General features: G+C 37.3%; 1 long non-coding RNA gene across 1 annotated transcript in view; it reads right to left on the bottom strand.

The window, feature by feature from the left end:
* Positions 1-234: 234 nt before the first annotated feature.
* LOC130143099 (uncharacterized) overlaps positions 235-15838 on the bottom strand; it is a 44088-nt gene continuing 28484 nt past the window's right edge. The window contains exons 2-3 of the long non-coding RNA XR_008819635.1: positions 3835-4343; positions 235-2518 (exon numbers count right to left, since the gene is read on the bottom strand). This is a non-coding gene — a long non-coding RNA (uncharacterized LOC130143099). The remainder of the gene's footprint in view (positions 2519-3834; positions 4344-15838) is intronic.

Genomic DNA, 15838 nt, shown 5'->3' with positions numbered 1-15838 from the left:
ATGATTCTGTACAGTTAAGTTACTCTTCACTATTGTTTCTTCATTATCAAAAAAGGAACGAGTTTACATTAAATACAAATGTATTCAAGATTATTACTATCTCAGATTTAAAACAAGATGGGCAAATCTGGCATTTTAAAAGAGCATTAATTTTTGAACAAGTAACTTATTTTTATCATAAGAATAATCTTTAATAATTTATATATTGTGGAACACCCTACATTATTTACATAATAATTTACTTTTTAATCTTTTGTACTTATTTACATGCTTCAGGACAGACTATATAATATATTTAAAGTGTAACAGCAACACACATAAATATTATTCTTACTCTTTAATCACAAATTTAGTCTAGTTTTAATATACAGTAGAATTTCTGTGTATGTAACAGGCTTATAGAAAATATTTCCAGTCTGTTCTTTCTGTGGTTTTTTGGAACCAAACCTTTGAATAGAGACACACCAACACCTGTAGGTTTGGAAAGTACTTCCAACATGTCTTATCCATATAGTGGGTAAAGTGCTAAAGGAACGAACAGGTATGAGGCTACATATGCAAAAAGACAAATCATGATTTTGTTTTCCATTCTGTTTTCAAAACTGGAACAAGAAAGGCAATAATCAAAGTAGTCTCAGGATGTGAGAAAAGGAAAAGGAAAAAACAGTAGAAGAATTGTATAAAAAATTATCTACAAAGCAAGAGGAGACTGAGGTATCAAAGGAGCAGAAGGGTAGAACCCATGATCATTGAACAAAAATTTCAAAAGGTTAGTGTAAGAGACAAGAATACTTCTGTCAATCTAAGAAACTGAAGAACCGGTGTAGGAGATTTGGTAACTACATAACTACATTCCTAATTCTGAAAACACTCCAGGACTATCCACCAGTTTTGGTAATATTTGTGAGGTTTATGCCTCTACCAACACGGTGCACTCCACTGTTGACCAAGACCTCTATTAACCAAAATCCAGTTATGAAAATAATACTAAATCTCTATTTAACAACCTGTCATAAAATTTATTTTAATAGTACTTTCAGTCAACAGTCTTATCGTGCTTTTACCAACAGTGTGATCAATATGAGCATTACATCCAGCCTACAATTTCACCCACCACTTCAAGAGCTTCATAAATCATCAACTTTTATAACTTCTTGATTACCTCCTAATGTTCATACAAAACAAGGATAAAAACAAAAATCACCCTCTGATGAAAGCATGCTGAGCACTTGAAAAACTTTTATTAAATGATATCCAGTTAGCAACACCCTGTTGGGCCATCACTGTGTACTGATGATTATGGAGTGCTCTTTCGCATAAACTGAATAAATCTCATAAATTGTTGATGGAGGTGCTTTAAAATATCAGCTATTGACCAACTTTACTCAAGCAACAGAAGAGAATTGATTTAGTTTGCTTCTCTTCTAAGAAATTTTATCCCTAGCCTGGGGCTGGGGAATTGTACAGCAAACAGATCAATCACATGTACTTTCAAGGGCTGGAAAAAACTGTTCTCTCCATGTCTGGGTTTCCTGAAAGGTCTGCATCTTGCTACCTGATTTAGTGATGCTTGCCAGCAATATGACAAGAAAGGGCCATGAGTAACCCATCTTTAACATCAAAGAGAGTTCAGATAGGGATGATTAAAGCTAAAATTATCAGACCAGTTTTTATGATGAGGTTGGGTCTACAAAAGAAAGGTAATTGAATTCCCATTCCACTCCAGCCCTCGTTCTCCCTGTCCCCTCCCTTGCTGTGCCTTGACTGTTCCAGGGAGGTGTAGAGACAACAGGCATCACTGCACATGACACGTGACCTCTGTATATATAGATAAGCTTCTTGGGCAGTGCAGCTACACCCAGATTGCTACCTGAGGACAGAAAAAAAAATGAAACAACATTGTAAAGGAGATACTAAGACCAGAAACACCTTATGTTGCTGTTTCACCTCCACAAGGTGTGCATTATAGATTTGTTATTATAATATTATGGTAGCCACTGTTAGAAAACCACAACAGCTACTCTTAATGGAGACCCCAAAAGATCAGTGTATGGCATAAAAAGTGTTGTGGAGAAACTGGTCAGATTAATTTCTACTGATGGCTGCTTAAGCTTAAAAATATCAAATATACTTCTGATAAGATAATTTTACTCTTTTTAAAAGGACTTGTGATAAAGAATTTCATCTTTCTAAATGAAGAACAGTCTGTTATCTTAAACATACACAATATCAAGTGAGACTCTTGCTTTACTTTAGACTGGAAAAATATGCCAACACCTCCTGAGCTTCCTCAAGGTATGGGAAATACTTTTGTTTACCCACAGCCTTCAGTGAATCAAAAATGCTACCAGCATTTTGCCGCAGTTTCTGTTAGACCTTTGAAGAGAATTCTTTCTTGCCACGTTTCAATCACTACTGCAGACTGAATTCAGAAATGCCTCTGGAGCTCTTCATGCTTTTATGCCTTTCTCTTTCACACCTCTGTGATGCTGCTTTGTTAACATACTTTGTCATCATACTGAAAAACAAAATCCATGGGCAAATATTACTCAAAAAAAAAAGTTTGCTGTGATAAGATAACTAAATAAACCAGGTGAATTCAAGTGCAGTAAGGAACCTTACATGTCATCAGTGTTGTCCTTGCATGATATCTCACATTAGGGTAACATCTCAGGAATACAGAAAGAAAGCCCTTTTAGATACTAAGCCTATAAGCACATACGACAAGGACCATTGGCTTCCTTGGGACTGCCAGTGCATTTGAAATTTATGGGCTTCTAAATAAGACAGAGCAAAAAGATGGAAGTAATCCAATACCTGGCTGAATTGTCTCATGAGCTCTGAGGTAGGTGCTGAGGGACCTCTACAAAATGCTTGCATGGAATTGTTTTCTTTATAATACAACACACAAAAGTCAACTTATCCACTGGAAAGTTTTCTACATGAGGCAATGAGAAGCACGTTAATAAATCCCCAAATGAATGAGATGCACATTGAACCTCTCATGACTCTCTATTGATCCAGACATCGCCTAGAGAGTTGCCACTCCTGTCTCACCAGCTTGCGATTTTCCTTTTGCTCCCATCTTATCATAGAGAATGGAAATAGACTTGAATTCAGCCTTTCAGGGCTGTGGGCTCATAAGAGCATGATTTTTATGATTACTTACAATTTTACTGTATGTAGAAACCATTGATATTACTTGAAATTGTTAGAGAAGTAACACAGTCTGGTACTATAAGGTGGTTCTTTCACCCAGATAGCATTTTTAAATAAAGTGGCATCTCCAGTATCATATTGTCTGAACCATTTTTTCACATGTACATCAAAGGAGTCCTCATTTAATCAAAACAATTCATAGCTGGAAAAGGTCTTTGGCTGCCTTCCTACCAGGCAGTTTAATATCTAAAAACTCCAAGTCCCCATTAGAATACACTGGGAAAGGAAAGAAAACCAGCTCTATTTTTCTTCAGGAGTTCCCAGCAAAGGAATTAACCCAGGCATCAATTAATTTTAAATTTTCTGTACTCATCGAGCTATCCTCCATAAATATGCACCAGATGACTTAGGAGGGCCTCAGGAAAGCCTAAACGAGCACACTGCAGAGGAGTGTCACATTCGGGAGGCACTGACCACTCGGTGAAACCTGCTGTCTCTAGGGTCTTCTTTCAGAAGCTACCTTAGTGCTGCGTGAGAGACTGGAGAGGATTAAACTGACTGCAAGTCAGTAAACTGTGTTGTGACGGTTTAGGACGTTAAGGGAAAGATTCTCAAATAACTGTACAGTTTACACTGTTAACAGAAATGGAAAACAAAAATAAATGTTTTACTGACCTGAGGGCAAACAGGTCTTTTTCTGAATATACAGGAGGAGTAAAGACGTAGCACAAAAAAGGTATCACCCATTTTTCATAGTGTGAGTGCACTCAGGGAGAAAACAGAGAAAACTGTAGAACAGAGGCAGAGAGCATATTCCTCCAAGCTCACTTCTGCTAAAGGAGCAGCACGCTATTTGCCGTGGAAATGCTGCATGTCCGTTCTTCCTCTTAGTGACACTTCTTTTTATTTCTTTAATGTAGCACTATGTCTAAGGCATATTTCCTTAGCTATTTGTATATATCCGTGACTTGTCTCTTATCCTTGGAGAGTCCATAATAGCAAGTTCCTAGCAGGATCACAGTGAAGGAAGACAAGGTTTCAGGTTTAACAGGAGGCCCAGGCATACAGGGAGAGCATGAATACATCTGCTGCAGTTTCGTTACTGCTTGCCACAAGTCAACTCAGTCTTTGTGTTCCTTATTGTAGATATGGAAGGAATAGAAGTCCAAAAGTTTTCAGTGTACCTGCAATACAGGAGCAAGAAGATTCGCGATTTTAGCTTGTTAAAATGCAGCCAAAAGTCGGCTAACAATTTACGGGTAGGTACAGTTGAAAAACCCTGAAAAGATGGGGCTTACCAATGCATTTACCTAATCCATTTTTTTTACCAGTATTATCTATACAAATAAAGGGGTTCTTCTCCCCTAATATCAATAAACTAGTTTAAAGCCAGCATCAGTTGTAAGAGTTTTTAAAGGAAAAGAACAAAACAGAATGAAATTTAGCATGCTACTTTTTTGAAAGAACAATAATGCACAATATAATCTGAATAAAAATTTCTCAATGGCAAGTACTGGGCTTCTGAAAAGATCCACTTTTTCTTTTCAGTATTTGAATAGAGGCCAAATTCTTTGGAAAATGTATTAGGATATTACCTTTCAAATGCATCAATTAACTCTTGTTTATAACATTCATCTAATGAGCCAAACTGGAAATTATGTTTTGTCTGAATACTCTTGCTTTAATACCTGCACGCACCATGTACTGGTTAAGTTAATTCCTTCTTCCCTTTCCACAGATGATTTAAAATAAACACATGCCTGCTTACACTTTTTCAAAGCTATTCAGAAACATTTGTATATATATACAAACTCCATTAAGAGGTAACAATGTATGCAAGTACCTCCTACACACTCCTTAGTAAAATGATTCCCTCCTTAACTGAAGGAGAAGAGGAGGATTGCTGTTGCAACAAAAAAACCTGAACAAACAAAAAGGGCAGCTTGGGAGATGATGTGTTTCAGACGTAAAAGCAGTATGGGTCACATAGCTTCTGTGCAGGTAAAATTTTACCGAAAGTTCTGAATCCTTTGAGTACAGGCCAAGGAGGTTCATATCTGAACTTCCTCAATGCTCAGAAATTTTAGAATCAATAGTCTGGGATTGGTCTATCTTCTTTTAGTGCCTTCATAGGCACTATATCACAAATAGAACATCACTGCATGCTCATAAGCCTAAAGGCAGGAAAAGTAGTCCTCCAGTTACCCATGTAGTAAAATTTAACTGTGGGATTTTCTATTTGTTAACATGAGTTCTCATTCCCAAAATTACTCAGAACTGGTCATTTTATCACATAAGCTGTGCTCTATCAGACTTAAAGACATATGACCTGTAAATGCAGCATGAAGTGTTTTGATCTGTTACTCCAATTATCCTTACAACCTAGTGAGACCACTAAAGGGAACCCATAATCTGAAAAGGTGTCAGGTCAGTGCAGAACTGAAAAATAACTGCTTTGAAACTTATATCAGAGAAATGTGATGCTTAGTCACTAGAAATTCTTTTAATGTACACATGACATTTGCCCCTTGATTCACGTTGTGAAAAAGGCTGACTAACATTTTCTAAACGTTCCAGAAGCTCTCTACAGTTTAATTCATTGCTGAAAACTTGTTCAGGAGGGAACAAAACCATTTTCTCAAAGTCTTTGCCTGGAACAGCACAAGGAAGGAAAAAGAAAAAAAAAAAAAAAAAAAAGTAAAACACAGCCTTAAAGGTCAATACTCCCATCTTGTGGCTAATGACGAAAATGCACATATCTAAATAAAAATGAAAAAATTGTTTCATGCAGACAGTATATAAATAAGAAAATACTTGAATATAACATTCCTTCCATGTCATAATTAAATCTGGATCTTAGAACTGTTAATTTTCTATTCATAAAAGGATGTAGATTCTTTTTCATACACACTTAGCCACAGGGCATGGAGTTCCTGTAGCAAATTCCTAATTGCAGGACATTAGGAGAATGAAGTTCATTTTTGCCATACTTGAAATGGTTTCTGAGTGAAGGCAGGGATGTGATGAATGTCTACAGGCCAGTGGGGCAGTAAGTAGTACTAGCAATTAAGAATACATGATGGAGCAGCAAGAAGCAGTTCATTCACAGCACCTGGATGAAACTGATACAGCTCTGATTTCTGCAACTCTATAAGCCTCAGAAGCAGGGGCATGCCTTGCTTTTCCTAGGTCTTCCAAAGGATTTTTGTTCTTGATTTGTTATCTATCTGTATAAGGCTGAAATGAAGAGCATGTGGCTGATGTGCCTCATTAAGGGTCCTATACGGGTCCTACGTTAGGTACCCATATATCCCACTTACTTACACAAATCATTGCTGAATAAACTTGTTTCTTCTATCATTTCACTGTACCCATACAAGTCCTAAGATAGAGTGTTCCCTGATCCTAGATAAGCATCTCAAAGTAAAAATAGCGACAATTTCTGATGTATGTTAATGTCAATACCAATTTAAGAGTGCTTCTGCTCTGTTTGGAAGACAGTGACACTGAGTTACTTGCTTTAATGTTTGTACATAGCCAATTCCTGGGAAATGCCACACATACAGTTTCAGAAGATAATGCTCTCAGTGGAAACACAGCTGGAAGCATGATTGTGAAGCTGGAATGGATGACAATTACAGAGATGATGTGTCAGGTACTGTCATTTTAATGAGAAGAATCAAAAACGGAAGGAAAAAAACTTTCCAAGGAAGCTTGAACATCATTTAAATATGCCAGTTCACATAATACAACTAAATATATAGAATCAAAAGATTTAGGAAACACTAAGGCTGAAGCTCATTAACACTAGGTTTTGTTCTCACCTGTCTCCCCATGTTACTGACATATGACCAAGGCCCTGTCTACTGCCATGAAATGGGGCTACTGGGAAATAAGTGATCTATGCACGCAGTAAGGGAATCTGTCTTACCAAAGTGGAAAGGGTGAAACACACTGAACGCTCCTGCCAGTTAAGAGCATTGACAGCAGGTGAAGCTGGCCTTGAGAGCAAGCTCAGTGCTCAACAGACATGGCAGATGTAACATTTCAAAGCAGAATATTCATGAAGTGCATTTTTAAAGGCAGCAACAACCAGTCAGGGGGGCTCTAATTGTTCACTAACAAGCCTGCTGGCAAAATGTCTCAACAGAAGTGCTCAGCTAAGGTTCCTAACCCAGGATTTACAACTCCTCAGGTGAACAGAGTTCTCTGTCTGCAAATTTACTCGTAAACCAGACCCCCAAAGCAGTGTAAAATTATGAGGGAACACTCATATAAAATTATGAAGTCAGGGCATGTCAGCCTCAGATGAATAAAATTCCATATACATAGCGTACAGACTCTAAAAAGGGACAAAATACGCAAAAGCAGCAGCAATAACGTCTTCAGCTCTCTACATTAATCTATGTGTACACAGGCTAAAACACCTCAAAAGGATTAGCAACTTCGTTTAGTGTTTCAGTTTGATGGTATGCTTTAGCTTGAGTGAAAAAAAAAAAAAAAAAAAGAAAAAAAAAAGTCTCCCTTTGAGACAGAAGCTGTTCAGTGCTTATTGAAAATTGTGTCTGGTAACAACTAAACTGGGCATAAGAGATGTTCATATTTGAACATGAGAAGCGTACCCTTGCAGTATGAAGATGAAAAATATGCTGGTCTATATTAACATAAGTGTGTCCAGCAAACTGATGAAAGTGACTATGCTGCTGTACTAGACACTTGTGACGCTGCACATGGAGCAGTAGGGTTAGCTTTGGACAGTTCACCCTGTACAAAAGGGGTACTGGTAGACCTGAGAGAATCTAGAAGAGAGCCAGCCACTAAGACTGTCAGGGACTGGAGAACATGCTGCTAGAGAAGCTGAGGAGACTTCGTGTGTGTGCCTGAAGGAGACTTAATTGCAGATTCTGCTACTGAAAGGTGCATTCTAGCCATATCTTGAGAGAGATGCATAAGAAGGAGAGATAACAGTCAGAAGGTGCAACAAGGGAAATTGTAATTGCACATGAAGAAAAAATTCTTCTCAATGATAGTGCTGAAGCACTGTGAAAGGTTGCTTGGAGAGGGTGTAGAACATCCTTTCTTGGGGGCTGCAAAACTCAATCTGACAAGGCTCTGAGCAACCTGATCTAACCTGTGTTGAGCAAGAGCCTGAAGTGGTGGGAGTCCTGCATTAAGTCCTGCTTTCAGGCCTGACCTGAGTTCTGCACTGAGCAACAGGCCACACCTGCAGAGGTCCCTTTCACTAGGACTGCATATTTTAAGAGCTTAGGCTTAATGCTATATGAAATGTTGTGAATAGAATAGAGCTTGAGTCACATCAAGAAACACTGTAAACAGAAGTCAGTGATTTGTCTAGAGTATAGATACAGCATCCTCAAAGGCAATTTGCGTAGCTTCTCTGCCAGTCTGTTCTAGTCTCATGTAAGATCATTAGAAATCATATCAACCATATCCCTATCCAAGAAGATAACCTTAGTCCAACGTGATGTCAAAGATAAACTGAGGCTAATCATTTACTTGCTGACTATTGCCTAAGAAAGATACCTTAAAAATTAGGATCTGTTTTAGTGGTCAGCAGAACTAATGAAGTTTTGTTGCAGAAAAATTTGTGTTCTTTGCTCCCTTGTATTGTTATCGATTTGTTAATAAGTTAAGATTGATTTACTTTATTTGATTGATTAATTGATTTTATAAAATCATTTTATAAAATTGAAAAATAGAAGGATAAGAAATATTTTAATGAAACTTATAGTTGCACAGTAAAAGCTGCTATGAGATCTTCTGTACGTCTTGTACCAAGGCTAGAAGAACGGGCTAGAACCATTGTTAAAACTTAGGTAATAACTTTAGGGTTTGAAGGGTTTCTTTGTATTTGACCAGTCTTCTGTATGTAGAAGTGTATTGAAATGTCAGAATATGAGATTAATGGAAACTGGGGAGAGTCGACTGGAACAGCTTGTAGTTACCTGCCAAGAAACCGTGAACTTTAGTAAAAGGTAATTCCGGCAGGGGGAGATCGCGACCACCGACTCATATACCACCTACCCAAATCGTACCCCAGACCCATTTCTAGACCTTTCTAAGCTCTACTGCGCAGAATCGGATATAGGAAGAGAATATGTTAATGATTTACGGGAAATATCATGGTTATGCATGAATATGTATGAATAAGTTCTATATATGGTGTCTGATTTTGAGACCTGGCGTGCGTTGATCGTGAGAGGACTCGCTCACGCACCCGGCCATTAATAAAGAAGTGTCTGCTTATCTACATCACATTGGTGTCGATAAGTTCTTCATTCCGAGATTTCGGTAACAGTGTTATTCAACACACGTATTCCACATCCTCACCAGGGAATCAGCAGTACCGGGGCTGGTCTGAAGGACTGGCCAACAGCAATCTTTTTTCCAAATAAAACATGTAACAGTTGAGTTCTGTCTCCACTTTGTTCTGGGGACGCAATGGCTGGAATTCCACTGTCACATCCAGCTGCTGTATTTGTAAAATTTACAGAAACACACTTATTTTTGAGACTTCTCCCTTCCTCTAAATGTGATTGAAATTAGCGAGTAATTTCCAATCCTAGGGCATATAAGCAAACTGTTGATTACATAAGCCTTCTTTTCCAGGCTCAATACAATTATTTGTATTATAAATATTTATATCTTTAGGATGCAACTGTTGCTAGAGGTAGTAAGTGTGCTACATCTGTAACAGTGCAATAGATATAATGGTCTTCAGCCTGAGGCAGCTCCTGCGGTCCTGTCTTTCTACACCAGCTATTGTTGAAATATAGACACCAAGGGCTGATACATCTAATGAAACTAGAGATGCACAAGTGCATGAAACCTGATGAGATGCATCCATGGGTCCTGAGGGAACTGGCAGATGAATTGTCTCAGTCACTATCATATTTTAGAAGTCATGGGAGCCCAGTGAAGTTCCCACAGACTGGAAAAGGGGAAACATAACCCCCATTTTAAAAAGCAAGATCATGGAGCAGGTCCTCTGGGAAACTATGCTAAGGCACATGGGAAATAAGGAGATGATTTGTGAAAGCCAACATGGCTTCACTAAGGGTAAGTCTTGCCCGACAAATTTGATGGCCTTCTATGACAGGTTTACAGCACTGGTGGATGAGGCAAGTGCAGCTGATGTCATCTCCTTGGACCTGTGCAAAGCATTTGACACTGTCCCATGTAAATTTTTTGTTTCTAGACTGGAGAGACATGGATTTGATGGATGGACCACTTGGTGGATAAGGAATTGGTTGGATGGTGACACTCAAAATAGCTGCAGTCAATGGCACAATGTCCAAGTGGAGACCAGTGACAAGTGGTGTTCTGCAGGGGCTGATACTGGGACTGGCACTGTTTAACATCTTTATCAGTGACATAGACTCTGGGAGTGAGTGCACCTTCAGCAAGTGTGCCAACAACAAAGCTGGGTGGTTCAGTCAACTTGCTGGAGGGAAGGGGTGTCATGCCAGCTGAGCATCTCCTCAGGATAAAAATGTAAGAAAATGCTTACAAATGTATATTCTTGTACAAATATGGTGTTCAGTTTCTGCCCATACAAATTATTTGGTTTCTGTTTTACATGATATTGTCATTCCGTACCTATGAATGCCTATGAATTCTGTAATATGAATGGACAATTTTTTCCTTTCTATCAGCAGCTTCCCCAGACACAGCCACTTCCTAAAACAGCTTCTGCTCCATAATGGTTTCCATATTTCTCACTGTCTGACTGATCTGTACTTACTTCTGTGTTAGACGTGCTTCTGTCAATAGAGAGCGGGACTTCGCCCTTCAGTTTCAAAAGCAAAAATCTGTTCAAAATACAAAATAGTACTGAAACCAGTACTTTAGGCCTCTAATGGAATTTTTAATTGCCAAGTCAAAAATGAAGGCTTTTTTATTCTCTTATATTAAACAGACATCTTCTAAAGCTGTCTCTATCCAGCATGACCCTTGATATCTCTTCATATTAAAAAAGTACTCACAGGAAAACACCGTTGGGAAGTTTAGTTAATGTGGTTTTATATAAAATGCAAGATGAAGGTAGTTCATCCAGCAAAACTAATTCAGTGCAACGCAATTTGGAGATTATGAAGGAATGGTTTGTCTGTATATTTGGCATATCATAAACAATAATGATTCACTGCAGTAATTTATGATTATTATAAATATTAGCACAAATAATTTTTTGCTGTAGAATATGGCTTGAAAGTTAATGTTATTAAGATGGTATTCTGCCCATATTTTACATGATTTTAAAAGCTAATTGAGTTATGAGCATACTTAATTGCTAATAACTCATTAACAATTGAGTTATTCAAACTGTTCCTGCTAGGAATAGCTACAAATACAAGTACAAATACAGGGACAGATCTAAAGCTAGTTTCGATGAGAATAGGTCTTTTGAGGTCATCTGAAGTATAGAGTAGCAAATAAAGCTATATAAAGCATTTCTCAAAATACTTGAAACAGAATGAGATCCTGGGTATTTGAATTATCTTACTGTTTTCATTATTATGGTTACACTGAGACTAGACAATATCTCACTATTTCTATCCTATTTAAGTATAAAATCAGTGATGCTTTAATGTCAACATATCTAAACCCAGACACCACAAATTGGGAATTCTGAGCACTTAGCAATTCAAATAACATAATCTGATCAAAACTAGGTAATTAGGAAGGCCCAGAGATTCAAAGTCTCAGTATAATAATTCTTATGATAAGCCATTTATACTCATTTTAATTACATCAGAATAGGAAACTTTTCAGTTAAAATGGGTTATACAGTCTTTTACTACTAGACAACAGTGTGTCTGGGCAAGTGATGGACATCACACTACAAAACCCTCAGGAAAGAAGAGACTAATGGAAGAGTTCAGCTTTCCAATATCACATCTCATGTCTAAAGGTCCACAGGAGGACCTTTCTAGAAGCATCTCGAAGAGAGCTACAAGTCAATTATTCACATAGACTGAACAACGAGTCACAAACAAGTATGGCACACATGGTCACTGCAAGTGCCTAGTAAATGATTCCTCTGAACTAAATGCCTTTTTCATTTCAAAAAAAGTAAATAAAAAAACAAACAAACAAAAAAACCACATTCAAAAGGAGGGTATTTAAGAAGAGCTAAAAAAGGGTATCTAAGGTGGGATCTATTCAACACTGAAGCACAGAAATAGAGTTTCTGTGTCATCTAAACATTAGAGTCGTCATATTTTTTTGTTCTTCTGGATTATATACAACATTCTTCATCGTCCCTGGGCTGCTCTCATCAACATTTGAAATATGTTTAGGCACAAGAATAGCAGCTGTGCAAATTTCGCCTCCATGTTCTGTTTCAATGCTTCAAGGGTGAGACAGAAGGTAAAGAAAAAAGAATTTCTCATATCTGACCTCAGCTTCTGGTACAAGAGTTACCTCTTCTACAGCAGAGGGGTCTAAAACAGGATACAGTATACTAGATGCATTTTAACAAATGCCAAGTGGAATGACTATCAATATAATAGATAATTTAATAAATTAAACAACTGAGGATATGGTATTTCAAGTTACAGGCACAAGGTAGCAGAATAACTTTAATTTGAGCCACTTACATGATGTAATGAGTATCTTAAAAGATAAGAAAACTATATATTAAATAAAAGAAACCACCATGCATACCTCTCTCTTCCCACCCTTAAAAACAGCCCTCAGGTATTCCTTAACGTAAATATTAACATTCATCTGTGCCTCTAAGTTCAGTGATGGGAAAATCTGTGTAGCTTGTAACACAATCTCATTAAAGACATCACTTAAAATTTGTATTTCACAAACCATGAACTACAGTTATTTTACCCTTTTTAAACTCTTCAGAGAGAAAAAAAGATTTTGGTGCTGAATATGATTATCAATCAATTCTGTGCTAGACTTTAAGGAATACTAGCTGCCTTATTGTCTGTGCTTGTTTAAATATACTGCAGAGTGAAAAATACTTCTGTTTAAGCTGGCATGTATTTTTTCACTGTTTTAACTTAAGTGTAAGGAACACTTACCTCATGTTCCTATTGCACTTCACTTTAAAATCCTTTGTTTTCATGGACAGAGGACAGTTCTTCAACAGATCTATTAAAACTGTATTATTTGACACAGGATTCTGAACTTTCAAGTTCTAAACTTGTTGAATATTTTTTCCCTATTTTACTAATTTCTTGGAAACTTCCCCAGTTCCCATGATCTGGAAGTGACCAGGCAATTAACCTCAGTCTGGTATCGATCTGCACAGGATCATGCAAACCCCTCACCTACAGGAAGGAAGAATTGCTGAGATTTTTTCACTGATCATTTCTGATCTGCAGCTTCTGGGTAGAGCCAGGTGGGCCCATTCAATCTGACTTTTGTGGTGATGATATTTTATATGTGTTACATATAGCACAAAAATCTTTGCATAGTATTTGGGCATGATTGGCAAGCAAAGACATGGGAAGCAGAAGGGCAACAGAATGTAATTACAAATCTCATGTGAGACTAACTCAAAGAAAGCAACAGGAAATTAATTTTTAATTTATTAATTGCCTAATACTAAAACCTGCTGGCAGATTTTCGTGCAAAAGATCATTTTAAAAGATATTTTATCCATCTTTACTTTCAACATAACCAAACTCATGTCCAGTGTCCGATTGCAAAAACTAAACAAAACAAAAAAATAAAATCACATTTCTACCTTATGAAGAACTGCCTACATTTGAATGTGAATGCCAAAGTTTTTGTGGCTATAAACCTTATACAGGAAAAGGAAGGGTTCTTTTCTTCAAAAAAGGCAAAAATTTCTTTCAGCTTTATATAGTTAAATTATTACTGCTTTGTGTGATTTCCCATGGTTATATGAATTGCTTTTGATCCACTGCTTGTATGGAAGAGCAGATTAAGCACTTTTGTTTGGGGAGGGGAGATGCAAGGCTGAGGATTCCTTAATGCAAACTCATGAGTCATTGTTATGCCAGAAATTAGGAAAACACTGCTCTTTTGCACCTTTAATTACAGTAGGCTGAAATTAATACTTAAAACTAAATGTAGGTAATTATTTAAACATTTTCATCCGATTCCGTGTTGCTGAGTCACTACTGCACCATGCTGTACAAAAAATTAAGGAGTTGAAAAGTTTTGTCTAGTTGTTTGCTTTACTTATGTTATCACTTTTTTACATAAAATCAGATATTTATGTTTTACCAAGGTTGGCCAAAAAAAGGAGGAAAAAATTAGAAAACTTTCATTTATTGCCTAGTTGACAGGGAAGAGAGATGAAGTGGTGAAGTGTTACACTAAGCAGTCTAGAAAATGGGGAAATCACTTCTGATTAAATGCAGATGCTGAACTAAAAGTTGCTGCTAATCACACCCACTGGATCCTGCTTTAAAGAAGGAAAGAGTAAAGACATGACCTCCATCTACTCACCATTTACTTCACTGCCACATAATTCCTCATGCATAAATACTACAGTGAAATAAGTTCAGCGTTCTACAAATGTTTCTACACATAAGCAAGGTATTACAGGGACAAAAAAGAATAACTATTTTTAAGAAGAGAATAAATCACAAATAAAGGAATTAGGGTCATGAAGTGGAAGAACCCTAGTAGACATTAGAGATGAGTAATTGAAAAAAGAGTAAAAGAATTCATTTAAACATGCAGAATGCAGAATAAGCATTAAAATAGAATATGTTTTAAGACAGATAAACATAATATTGAAGTACAGAGGCAAATATAAAATTTTGGGCTAATATTCTGTGACCATAAAAGAACCTATCTTTATTTTCTGATAACTAAAAGGCTGATCCAAGACCAACCAAAACAAAATCAAAGTTCCCATTAATTTTAAGGAGTCTGAACCAGACTTCAGGAAAGAACGAAATGCTGCATTTTTTTTCTTGTAGGTTTTAAATATTATAAATCAGTTTTGTAATGTTTCAGCAAAACAAACAAAAGCAAAAGACACACAAGCTTTTCTAGAATTCCTTCTTGCATATCTTGTTCAGCCTAGAGAAAAGAAGGCTCCAGGGAGACTTTTTAGCAGCCTTCCAGTACCTAAAGGGGGCCCACAAGAAAGCTGGAGAGAGACTTTTTACAAGGATGTGTAGTGATAGGACAAGGGGGAAGGGCTTTAAACTGAAAAAGAGTACATTTAGATTAAATATTAGGAAGAAATTCTTCACTGTAGGGGTGGTGGGACAACGGAACAGGTTGCCCAGAGAAGCTGTGTTCAAGGCCAGGCTTTGAGCAACCTGGTCTAGTGGAAGGTGTCCCTGCCCAAGGCAGCGGGGTGGAACTAGGTGACCTTTCAGGTCCCTTCCAACACAAACCATTCTATGATCATATGATACACCAAATGAACAAGTACACATTGCTCCTTTGAAATTCTCATAAATCAGAGAGTTCTCACCCCATAATGCATGGCACTGTTTATCATATCAAGGCAGAAAAATTGCTCATGGGGTTATGGGATGCTATCAGAAAGGCATTCAAAATGATATATCACTGACCACATGTTTCATGTTTGGAAAACCTTCAGTGTGCTACACATGGAGCTGACGGGGTTACATATTTGGAATCCAGTGCCACAGTTTATTATCTATGGGTGGACCCTTCTGCCTGTACTATCATCACTGTAAGGCACTTG

The sequence above is a fragment of the Falco biarmicus genome, chromosome Z, assembly GCF_023638135.1.
Source record: "Falco biarmicus isolate bFalBia1 chromosome Z, bFalBia1.pri, whole genome shotgun sequence".
Lineage (NCBI taxonomy): Eukaryota > Metazoa > Chordata > Aves > Falconiformes > Falconidae > Falco > Falco biarmicus.
Note: the sequence above shows the minus strand (reverse complement) of the source record. Positions and strands in the feature narration are given on the sequence as shown.